The following is a 13,770-nucleotide window of genomic DNA, read 5'->3' on the forward strand; positions in this document are numbered from 1 at the left end:
TTTGTGCAGACATTACAAACGCTGAGGAAACCCGTTCTAGGTAGGGCTGTCGAGTTACTGATGTTATGAGATCTGTAAAAAATCTCATCATGTATGTAAGCCCATAATATATATATATCATGGCCGTAGCCAGCTATGAGGTCACCGAGGTCCGGACCTCGGTCATTTTTTTATATTCAAAAATAAAATTTCAAGCTCTCTGAATGATTAATTAGCCTTTTAAACCGCGTCATATGTGTGTTTGCAATTTATGTCGCTGCGAGAAGGTAGATCAGTGAACGGGGCTTGAGAGCGTGTTGTGAGCATAGACTGTAAAAAATGCGGCAGAGCGCTTTATGTCACTTTATTATAATTTATAAATAAAGCGCAAAAGAAACTACAAGCATGATGCAACAGCATCGTAGTTGATGTCAATTTGAAAGTCATGAAATGACCAAAAAGTGCCAATAAACTTTTTTTTCTTTTACATTTCCGATAATGGCGCGTATAATTTGCACTAAGTGCCTGTCTTTTTAGCAAAAAAGGCATCCACAACTAAATAGCTACAGTTGCACGGGTCGTTGGGCGTGCGTGAGGTGCTTGAAACTAAGTAGCTTTTGACGCGTTCGACTCGAGTTCGAATCCGCCTTTTGCCGAACTCGCTCTTCTCCCTCTTCTCCCTTTTCCCAATACACATGAGATGTAAAATGTATAGCCTAACATAAAGGTCTCTAGCGTTATATTTTGCCAACGAACTAATATCGAAACCGTGATATGGTTTTGTGCTTTATAAAACAGCACAAGACTTTAAGTATCCTATATAGGCATTATGTTTGTGCTGCGTGATTTAAAGAAAAGTGCGCACTTTGCTCACGCGATCAAAGGGTTTATTTCTTGCAAGTGAAGACATTAGGACAAAAGTATTGTAATTTTCCTATAGTGTAATGTAAAATATACTTTTGAAATATTCATTTTCATTTATTAGGCTATATGGATTTTATGTCATAGGAATAATTATAGAAATCATTATTATATTATTATACTAATTGTTTGGCATACTAAAACACCAGTTATAATGTAGACTGAAACTCCATATCATAACTAAAAAATATGTTTGAGCCCCCTTTAATGTCCAGGTACAAGTCAATGTTTTTTATTTGTGCACAGTTCATGGGTTGAAGCCCGTTGAAGCTCTTAATTTTGAGCTCTCAAAGAGCACCAGATTGATGCATTTAACCTTAAAATGTACAAAATTTTCTTGCGGGGGAGCATGCCCCCGAACCCCCCTAGAGGGACAGAGGTTTACCCAACATAGTTTTACAAAATCCTATATGGGAAAGATCTATCATTTATGAACTTTACTCCAGCATAGTACAACAAAGTTCCTTTTAAGTCAGTAAACTAAAACTCTTAATGCAAAATTAAAATGTCCTTGGACAAACTATACATTAGGCCTGCCTAAGGGGGGGCCTACAAGACATTGATTGTGCCCAGGGGCCTCTGAATTCTTAATCCGGCCCTGCACCTCACCTCGGACCTCACTAATTTTCAAACCCTGGTTACGGCCTTGATATATATATATATATATATATATATATATATATATATATATATATATATATATATATATATATATATATATATATATATATATAATGGGTTTGCATACATAATATGAGATTTTTTACACAGGAAAAAAGAACCTGGTTGAATATCTTAATATATATTTTCTTAAATAATTCATTATAATACATTTTTTAAAAAATCATTTTTTGTTATTTATAGGCCTGAGAGATGAAACGACAGTTAAATTCAACAGGAAAAAGAGGAAAAAAATAAAGCAGTTAGCCACTTTTGCTTGTGGATGAAAATATTTGGATATAAAAAATTAACAACATATTCAAGAGATGGCAATTTTGGGATTTCGTAATAAAAATAAATAACATCGTTAAGGATTAAATATAAGAACTTTAATCAACCCTAAATGTATTCACAAAATAAATGGGCAGCAGTTTCTTCAGAAAGACCACAAAATGAGCAAGTTTAATCAATATCAAGATTTACGGATAGATGAATTAAACGTGTCCGTTCGAATCTTTTAAGTTGTTGCGCTTGTGATAACGCGTAGTAGGCCTAGGTCACATGATAACGTCAACATGGCAGATGTCCGGTTCTCATTCATACTCAACGAGATTTGGCTATAAAGTACCTACTCTTTTAGCGCTCGTTAAGTAAGTACTCATTGAAATTAAGTACCTACTCATTGAGTATGCGGTTTGGAACGCAGCCAAGCTCCGCCTCGGTTCAAATGTCACATCACTAGCAAATACTCTATCGATAATTACAGCTATGAAAAGTTTAACGAACTTACTGCCACATGTGAAGCGAGTGCTGATTTTCTATCTTCCGAAATGGCGTCTTTACAGTCATCGGCTGCTTTCGGTTTCACCGTGAGACGAGTAAGTTAAACATCCAGCAGCTCCTCGAATGGATTCTTTTCACACTTCCGGGTTTGGAACGAGTAAATAATGGTGCGTTCAAGTCATCTCGTAAAGATGGTATATACCAGTTGAGCGCATATTAACGCCACCACAATGTCGTACTCCTCGCTGCCATGCTCGCTGCAGACTGTAGCGTGGTGACGTCACGTAATCATGTCACGTATGTACGTCTTTTTTTTATGCCAAAAAGGAAAAATGGTGCGTTCAAGTCCTCCTGGGAAGTTCGTACGTACGAGGTGGGAAGTCGTGTTGACGACGTGAGGTGCGTTTCGTCGGAGCAAGATGGCGGTGTACCTTCTTTTAATGAATAACATGAAAATACAGCAAGGTTTGTTAACTCTGCTTAAAAAAATGAAGAACAAAGAATGCGCATCAGGTGTGTTTTTCTTTTTATGTTTTTAATTAACTTATGAAGCCAATGTAAATTAACTGTATCATTATATAATTATTATATTATTGTTATATTACAAGTAGGCTATATCATATTTTGTGCAAAGAGCTTACTTTGTTATAAAGCCTTACAATGTCACTGCTAAATACCTGTAAGTATTGTGATATATTTTAACTACAGACGTTGCATCCATAGATTCCGCCATGTTTCTCACTGACACGCCCCCAACTTAAAGAAAATCCCGGGCTCCCCACTGGTATTTACGACATTGTGGTGGTGTTCAAGTGCGTTCAACTCGTAATTACGATCTATACGAGATGACTTGAACACAAATACATAACAACAGGAACAATAATTAAAAAAAAACACAAAAAAACCCGATGTAAATCACAAAAAATATACAAACAAATTTACAGAGGGAAGAAAAAAAATTATACAAGGTTAAACATTGAAAGCAATGAATCTTTGACTTTTCAAAGACTTTTTTTTTAATGCCCATCAAAGACAAAACATAGGAATTATAGTCTACTAGAAAAATAGACAGTAGCGGGATCTTACCCAAAAATTTGCATTTGTGAATAAAAAAATTTACCAAGAATCATAAACAAATTAACAATGGACTGAATATGAGAATTTGGATTATGATAAAGAAAAATAATACTAAAGGTGTTAATACATAGGGGCCTATTTTGGCATTTGTTTTTTCTGAGATAGGTACATACAGTAACTCATTCCAAAAAGCTTTAACACAAACACATTCACTAAAAAAAGATGTACAATTGTCTCTTCAACATCACAGAAAGTGCATTTATCTTCTATGTTTTGGATATACTTATTGAGTACACTATTACAGGGGTAACATCTGTGTAATATTTTAAGTGTAACTTCTTTTATCTTGTTTGTTAACAAATATTTGTGTGGAAGAGACCAGACCACTATACAATTAATATTGTATAACGCCATCCACTTGAAAGATGATGCTGGAATAGATTTTCTATTCATAAGATTACGAACAAAATGGTTATTGAATTTGCAATCAGTAAACAAAATCCCTTCAATCGAAATAGAAGTGTTATACAAAGATATAGGACTATAAGTTTGCTCTCCTTTCAAGAGAGTTTTTATACCACTAGGAATGGCATTGAATACAATTATATTCCTTTAACGAAGCCCCAAAAACAAATTTTCTGGAGAATTCTGGAAATGAATTATTTTATGTTTATTTCTGTAAATAATATTCTGATTATTCCAAATAAAACAAAGGTGAGGTGAAAAATTATGTTTGTAAACCAGTAACCATGATAATAAAACTTGTTGGTGAAATTTTGCTGATTTAATGGGTAGTTTACCAAATGAGAAGGGGCACTGTAACAAATTAAATACCTCCAATTTTCTTAAAAACAAAATTAGGAAATACATTCCATATAGAGTCTGTTTTCTTAACAAACGAACTTTTTAACCAATTTACTTTTAACACATGGTTAAATAGGGTAAAGTCAACAACTCCAAGACCTCCATCACTAATCCTATTTCTTAGAACCTCCTTTTTAATTTTGTGTGATTTATTTTTCCATATGAAATTATATAATGATTTATCTAATAAGGAACATAATGACTTGGGACAATCCACTACAGAAAAGAGATAAGAAACTCTTGATAGACCCTCTGCCTTTGATAACAAAACTCGACCAGTATGAGACAAATCTCTTGCCAACCAAGAATTGAATTTCTTTTTAATTACATCTTTAATATAGCCTGGAAATCCAGACCTAAATCTAAAAGATTAATTAAACTCGCTGAGCAAATTCAACTTGTGCTCTCGCGAGAACTCTGGATTACCAGGGTATCTTTAATAGGGTTTAAATTAATTTCTGTTATAACCATATTTTAATTCAAGGATACTTTTACTCCCAAATAATTCCACAGATCGCTGTTTTATATTTTTTAAAGACAATATTTCACATTTTGAAATGTTGAGAGAGAGGCCAGAGACCTGAGAAAATTCTTGAATGGTCTCCAATGCTTTAGGAACTTCCGATTGATCTTTTAGGAAAACTGTGGTGTCGTCTGCGAATTGGGAAATTTTTATTTCTTTATCATGAATTCTAATACATTTAATCATATTATTCTGGTTGACCATTCAATTTAAAACCTGAGTAACTATCAAAAAAAAGAAAGGATGAGATAGGGCAACCCTGTTTTATTCTTCTGTGAATAGGAAATTTAGGTAGCCTGGCAAGCCAGACCTACATCAAGATGTTAGCCTAGGTCTGGCAACTCTCCATAGACAGGGCTCAATCCGAGGGGTGGGATAAACGGTTGTCTCTCAAAATCCCTCTGCACGCAATAGGATAGTGCAATAGAGAGAGTAAATAGAGAGAATGAATAGAGAATCTCTCTATGGCTCTGATCAGTATATTAAACTTTTTCCGTATCCAGTCGGCAAAACTCCGAACACATCTTCCTTTTTTAAAAATGACTGAAGTGCCGTTCTTTGCTCTTTTCTCAAATAAAAACTTAACTGCAAGTCCTCCAGTGTCACGGCCAAAGCGATTCAAAAGACCGCTGTTCTCCAGCAGCCGCCATTCTTTGTTTTCAAGGTTCCCTAACCGTCGCAACTCTGTCGTCATTATGTTAAGCCCGCCCCACCGACTCTATACACGACGTGATTGGCCTGACCCAATTTAGGTTTTTGCAGCAAAAAGGTCTATGGAGAGTTGTTAGACTACCCTGGCTGCAAAATACATTTTGCTGCCGCTAGGGTGCGTCTAGATCTCTAGGCTAAAATTTAGGTGTTGTTCCAGAAAAAAAGTTTAACACAACTACTTCCTCTTACATATAATGTTCTCACTGCATTGATAACATAATTATTAAAGTCAAAGAAATGTAATACACTAAAAATTAAATTATGGCTAACTGTATCGAAGGCTTTTTGGAAGTCTAAAAACATAATTAGAGCAGGATCCAAAACCAAATCACGATAATCAATCAGATCAAGAACTAACCTTACAATGTTTGAAATGCGCCGTCCCTTCATAAATCCTGACTGGCACTCATCAATCAAATCATCCAGGCCATATTTTAGTCGTTTTGCCAGGACAGATGCCAACATTTTATAGTCGTTATTTAATAATGTGACTGGGCGCCAGTTATGAATCAAAAGAGTGTCTTTATGGTATTTTGGTATAGAGTAATAACACCCTCTCTCATTGATGGAGGAAGGCATCCATTTACAAATGATTCTTCATACAATGCCAATACAAATTTAGATAAAGGGTCACAAAAAGTTTTATATAGCTCTGAAGTCAACCCATCACTCCCTGGAGATTTGTTATTTTTCAAGTTATTAATCCCTTCTTTAACTTCTTCCATTAATATATTTTTTGAACATATAGAATTAAAATCATTACTAACAGTTTTTATTGAAGTAATAGAATTTAGAATAGGATAAGGGTCAATAACATTAGAATCCTTTTCATACAATTTAACAAAAAAATTTGTTATATGGGATGAGATAAGAGTTGTATCCTCACAGACAGCACCATCAATTTTAATTTTCCTAATCGCATATACAGCGGGGGAAATAAGTATTGAACACGTCATCATTTTTCTCAGTAAATATATTTGCAAAGGTGCTATTGACATGACATTTTCACCAGATGTTGGTAACAACCCAAGTAAGCCATACATACAAAGAAACAAACAAAAATAAGTTCAGAAATTAAGTTATGTGTAATAATGTGAAATGACACAGGGAAAAAGTATTGAACACATGAAGAAAGGGAGGCGCAAAAAGGCATGGAAAGCCAAGACAACTGCTGAAAACTTACAGTAATTAAAAAGCAATCCAGCCCCCTGTCAATGGAAATTAATAACAGCTGGTTCAGTAAAAGCAAAGAGCTGTCTCAAGACCTTCGCAACCTAATTGTTGCAAAACATAATGATGGCATTGGTTATAGACGCCATTCTAAGCTTCTGAATGGTCCAGTGAGCACTGTTGGGGCCATAATACGGAAGTGGAAAGACAATCATTTCACCATAAATTTGCCTCGACCAGTGCTCCTCGCAAGATTTCTGACAGAGGAGTGAAAAGAATAATCAGAAGAGTTGTCCAAGAGCCAACACCAAGTTGTATGGTGTTTTTAGGGTAATGTGCACTGCCATTTCTCCTCCAAACATGGTGTGTATTATGGCATCCAAACAATTCAATTTTGCTCTCATGTGACCACACTATATTCTCCCAGTATTTCCCTGGCTTTTCCAAATGTTGTGCAGCAAACTTTAAACAAGCTTCAACATGCTTTTTTTCTTCAGTAATGGAGTCTTGCGTGGTGAGCGTGCATACAGGCCATGGAGGTGGAGTGCATTACTTACTGTTTTCTTTGAGACAACAGTACCTGCGATCTGCAGGTCTTTTTGAAGCTCTCCACAAGAGTCCTGAACAACACCGGCAGAGGTTCAGGTCCCTGGACCTTGGAGAAACTGGTCGACCTTTCGCAATGGCGCAACAGCTCCGGGACTCATGGTGCAAATGGCTGATGGCCGGGGTAAGCAATGTGGAAGAAGATATCGACATGGTGGTGCTGGAGCAGTTCGTAGCGCGACTTCCGAGGAAGACCAGTGCCACCGTCCGACGTCGCTGAACCAGGCCATCCAACTGGCGGAGGACCAGATGGTGGTGTGCCCCAAGGTCGGCAAACCCCTACCAGCAGCTTCTCTCTCTCTCTCTCTCTCTCTCTCTCTCTCCCTCTTCCCTTGTGTCTTTCCCCACATCTCCCCCTCTAAACCTGTCCCGCTCCCTAGGTCCCGAAGGCGTTTCACACCCTGACCGGCACCTCGATGGAGGAGTGGGCCAGCGGCAGAGCTGACAACCGGTCCCAGAGCTCCAACCAGGGGGGCGAGGCTGATGTCTGCCACCACCGCCGCAACTCCCGTACCTCCACTCTCTCCACGCCAGTTCCTTGACCCACTTCCTGCCTCTAGGGCGGCGGGGAGGCCTGGGCCGGCCTGTTGGCGTTGTGGGGATCCAGGTCACTTTATAGATCGGTGTCCAGTGATGGAGGTGGGGACAATGATCCGGGTCCCGGACACGCCTCAGACTGCCCCAGATCAAGCTGGCCTGTACCATATACCTGTGAGTATCAAGGGGGGTACGTATCAGGCTTTGGTGGATTCAGGATGTAACCAAACCTCCATTCACCAAAGCCTGATTCAACCAGAGGCAATGGATGAGAGCCGCATGGTTAAGGTTCGGTGTGTGCACGGGGACGTGGTGAATTATCCCTTAGTGTCAGTGGCTATTCAATTTCGGGGGCAAAAGCATAAGGTAGAGGTGGCGGTTAGCCCGCACCCTCCGTCATCCGCTAATTTTGGGGACAAATTGGCCAGACTTTAGCATATTATTGGGATATTTATGTGCGGATGTCTCTTGGAAGAAAGAGCAGCGGGAGAAGGGGCGGTTGCTCAGGTGGGAGAAGCTGAGCCGGGACCAATGGGAGATGAGCCAGGGGAACGGAGAGCTCTCGAAAGGAGAATCTCTCATCCGCTCTCATATCCTTATTTCGCTATTTTAAAAGAAAAGACAAAACAAGATACAACTCAGTTGTTGATACCAAAAAGCCGTCGGGAAATGCTTTTTCAGGCGGCTCATTTTCCCTTTGTTGTGTGCTTTTTGTACATAAAGCCAGAGTAGTGCACGGGATCCTTTTTCTTCTTTTGTCAGGTCTTCTCCGAAGCGTATTTTGCATTCTTTCAGTTAGGCTATTCGCTGTTTTTTTGCACTCTTCCAGATGAAGTCTCTCACCGCAGCGCAAAGAGGATGATGTAAATTTAACTGTAAATGTAAATGTAAATTTCAAACACTGTGATTTCAATTTATGAGTAAAAGAAAGCCTGTGGTAAACATAACTGACGATACTTTGATGTTTTGTTGTACAAAGTACACTGCACACACTCACACCCCAGCTGTCTTTTCTAGTTACTTATTAAAAATGTATGTTTTCAAAAATTTACATAATTGTTTCAAAATTTGCATTTTCGCTATGGGTGTGTGTTATTTGCTTTGTAGAACAACATGTCAAAGTATACTGAAGTTATGTTTACCACAGGCTTTATTTTACACATAAATCAGAAAACTCCATTATAAAACCCGATAGGAAAATCTCGAAGGAACCAGCAGCGAATTAGACTTTCAGGTTCGGTCATATCAGTCATATACTCGAAGCCAGAGGGCGCTCTCGCACAGAAAGTACAGAGTAGACTCATAACAGGTAAACTCCACATCAGGGCCCGTATGTATAAAACTTCTAAGAAATGCTCTTAAGAATAGTCTTAAGCTTTGACTTAAGTGTCAGAAAATACTTAGTAAAGAGTAGGACTTTTCTAAGAGTAGGAGACTATTATAAAGCAGCTAAAAGCAACTTGCAGTAAAGTATAAGACTGATTCTTAAATGCTGACTGAAGTGGGACTTAAGTGTTGTGAACTAAGGACTACAGTGATGTCAACCCAAAATGGCCGCCCTCAACCACTGAATCAGCCAATAGTGAGCCTGCAAGGATGAGGTCACTGCAGCATGACACCAATCATTTAATCTAATTATAATAAAATAATTTAATTAAGACACTGAAGCTTTAATATTTAAATTTATTTTAAAAAATGCTTTGCAGTGCATTGTGCAAAATTATCACAAATTAGTATTTATGCTGTGGAAACCCTTTTCTATTGATGCGTGTCTCCTCATTTACAGTTGGAGCAATTATGCAAACATGAGTTCCATCAATGGATCCAACAACTCAGGAAAGCCCGAAATACTCAATAAAGTGGCTTTATTTTACTGCGAGATTTGAAGATCAATTGGAAAGTCAAAGAACTGCCATATAGTATTGGCCAAAAGTGAGGCCAAGGAAAATTGACACTCACCCTTTATTCAAATAGTATTAAAAATGTGTTAAAGATTTTGTATGCGTATTGTGTAGTTGTGCTTGGAGTCAATTGTTTATTTGTGATAACACAATGAAACATGTCAAACTGTACAGTCATCATTTTTAGCCAAGGCTGTCAAACAAATGAACAAGAGAGGACAATGAAATATTAATAACTGACTATGTTGCAGACAATGTATGATTTTTTTCTTCTCCTGTGAGCTTTTTAGTTTTTTTAAAAAAAAAACCTGTAGCTGTAGTTAGCCCTTTTTTCAACAATATTATTGATCTGCCTGGATTGACACCATTGTCTGAGAACTGAACTGAGCTGAACAATGACATCACTGTTTTCTCAGAGCGGCTGTATAATGAACTAAATAGATAACTAATGATCTTTTACATTGGAAATGAATCATCATTGAACTAATTAAGCTGCACAATGACACTATTTTCTTCTAGAGCTGCTGTATAGGCCGAACTAACTTTGTTGCATTATTTTCCTGTTATCACTGTAAAGCTGCTTTGAAACTGTAAAAAGTGTAAAACTGTAAAAAGTGACTTGACTTGAAATAATTTTGTCAGATAAATATCTTCACTAAGTTTTATTTTCCTTATATTTTGATGGTTTAAGCAAACTTGTAGGGTCATAAAAAAACAATAAAAAAACTCTGCACATCACTTTTAGCCACTAATGTGTTTGGTGTGGTCAGTGCCACAATAGTACTATTAAGACCCTGCTTACTGTGGAATGATGAGCTCAAGTCATCACCGGGTGTACTGCTGCTTTTTTCCAGTCAGCAACAATGTAATTATTACTTTCCTTTCCTTTCATTTCATTGCTATAAAATCAACTCTGTCATCATTTACTGTAACTCCAATACATCATATTTTCATTGAAAAGTGCGTGGCCTCCTCCTCTCTGCGGCCATCTTGTTACTCCTAACTAGGTTAAGAGACCTCTTCAGCTCTCTTAAATAATTTAGGAGCTGAGACCTAGTCTTGACACTTAGGAACCTTTATGAATCACGCTTATTCTTAAGTCTAGGAATAAAAGTAAAATGACGTCATTCTTAGAATTTTGACAGACTTGAGACTAAAATTTTACTCTGAGTGGCTTTATACATACGGCCCCTGGTGTTTTAGACCAGGTTGAAATCACAAAAATGTGCCTAAATAAAAATCCTCAGGCATTTTTGAGTAAAAGTTGGCAAATAGATAGGGGTATGTTTTATGCTGAATCCATTTTTGCTGTTTGCCAAGCTGTATCTCTTACATGAAACTCAGTAGAGTGCAAAATCCAAGATGACTGCCTCATACGTCAAAATGAGCAAATTTCTCAGCACTGGCTCAAAGATAAACTGTTTTTATTATGCTATAGCATTTATTGAGTAAAGGAAACAAACAGAAAAGTCAGAACAAGTTAGTCATTCTGTCTTACAATATTTCAGGTAAACACTGACTATTGTGTATTTGAGTATGTCCATGTAAGAACATCAACATCATGCTGGTGGCAGCAAAAGGCCTATATCTTAAACCATCATCCTATTACATTAGGAGTGTTTATTACTTTTCAACATTTACATGTCCATGTAAACAAGTTTAAGGACTTAAATTTAACCAAACGAAATTCTCTTTTGGTTTATTTATGAAAAAGATATTCTCAGAAAGATTGGTTGTAAATATTAAGAATTGAGACAAATTAACAAATTACCAAAACATATCACGGTAATGTGTCACACCACTAACATTAGCTTTGAACAGATATAGGAAATAAACACAGTAAACTTGGCCTAAAATTACCTTATAAAGTTGGACATTACATTGGCTGAATAATAACTAAAACATGAACTGCATGGCATATGAAATGTAATGTTATTTAAACAATGGTACAACAAGATTCTCCAATATGATCACAACAACACAGAGCAGTGCTCTTATTCAGTGCAGCAATTGCTACATTCTGCATCACTTGCCTTGCACTTGCATGCAGCAGAGCAACGCAGACGAGACTTTTTACATTTACATCGTGCACTCATACATCTTAAGGCGCAGTTGCAGCTGATCAATTCCAAACAGTAGTCTGACTAACCGAGGTTACGTTAGGTAAACTAGTACGTTCTCTTACGAGAGGTTCTCTCGTATTGCGTAAGTTGCTTACGCTATGGGAACCCCTTGTCAACGCCGTGCGTGCCGAGCATCCACTGCATGAGTCCCAGGGAAGCCTGGGGAACACAAAACATGTGGGAAACAGGCGGCCAGCAACGCGGGCCAGCACATGTACATAAGCACTTCATAGGGAAATACAGAGCGGCTCCGCCGGTCTATGTATAGAGAATATCGCCCTTAGTACAGCTCAACCAGAAGAGCTAATAGTCACGTGAGAGTAGCCTGCACACGAACAAACTGGGCAGAACATACACACCACTTAGACTGATAAAAGTCTAGCCTGCAAGGCGGGAACTTCCAGGTTATAAAACTTAACAAATGTAGAGGGGGAGGCCCAGCCTGGCGCCATACAAATGTCATGAATAGAAATCCCGCTGGACCAAGCCCACGACGAGGCCATGCCTCTAGTGGAATGGGCCCTGATGCCCATAGTGCACTGCAGGTGTTTGGACGCATAAACTACTGCGAGAGCGTCCACTATCCATCTGGACAGGCTCTGTTTCGAGGTGGCGAGACCCTTGGTGCGCCCACCAAACGAAACAAAGAGCTGCTCAGAACGCCTGAAGGCGGCGGAGCGTGTGATGTAAGCTCTCAGCGCCCTTACGGGGCATAGGAGGTTTTCACCGCCCTCGCTATCGGATGCTGGCAGAGCCGATAGGGAGATGATCTGCGCTCTGAAGGGAATGCCAATCGCTTTAGGGACATAGCCATGTCTCGGTTTGAGGATGAATTTAGAGTCATTTGGTCCAAACTCGAGACACGCGGAGCTAACGGATAGCGCGTGTAGATCCCCCACTCGTTTTACTGATGACAGAGCTATCAGAAAAACGGTTTTGAGCGAAAGGTATTTTAGGTCCACGGATTCTAACGGTTCAAAGGGAAATTCTTTCAGGGCCTCTAGGACCAAAGAAAGATCCCAAATAGGAACCGAAGGGGGTCGCGGGGGGTTCATCCTCCTGGCTCCTCTAAGGAAGCGGATGATGAGCTCGTTCCTTCCTATCGCGCGGCCGTGCGTCGACTCTGCGAGCGCTGCAATAGCCGCAATGCAAACTTTGAGCGTGGAAGGGGACCTGCCCTTGTCCAACAGCTCTAAAAGGAAGGAGAGCACCCACGAAACCCCACATGTGCGCGGGTCCAGGCTCTTTGTAGCGCACCATTTGGAGAACACTGACCATTTAGACGCGTAGAGTCTTCTCGTAGAAGGAGCTCTAGACTGGGTGATCGTGTTCACGACCCCTTCTGGCAAAGCAATGGTTATTCGTTGATTATCCACACATGCAGAGACCAGCGCTCTGGATGGGGATACCGCAAACGCATAGCACAAGCGGTGCCAGACCACGTGCTGTTCTGTGTTCTGGACAAGAAGCACTCTGTCAATTGCTTCTCTGTGTTGAGGATCGTGAAGCTTGCCTCTACTTTGTGCAGCTGCTTTTAGTGTCAAAAGGCCCTGTTCTGTCGCATTGTATAGCTTATCTTTCTTGGATTCTTGGCATATAATGCAAGTATCCAATGACATTGACCGGTCAGGCTTCAAACTACACACAGCTTCCATAATTGGTGATCTTATAATCTGACTAACTTCATGGGTACAATTCCACAACTGGAAATATTTTGTGTTGGTTCATGTCGCTTTTTGGATATAAAAATTAATTCTGATGAAAAATACTATGTGTGGAAATAACTGCAGAAAGTAATAGAAAGTAGAAAGTAGAATAAAAAACCTCTTGGATAACTCTGAACTCAATTCACACACTTTGATCCAAAGACAATAGTATGCATGTGACTCCAAACAAATGACTCTCGCATTTTAGA

The sequence above is a fragment of the Scardinius erythrophthalmus genome (genome assembly GCF_964197995.2).
Source record: "Scardinius erythrophthalmus genome assembly, chromosome: 1".
NCBI lineage: Eukaryota > Metazoa > Chordata > Actinopteri > Cypriniformes > Leuciscidae > Scardinius > Scardinius erythrophthalmus.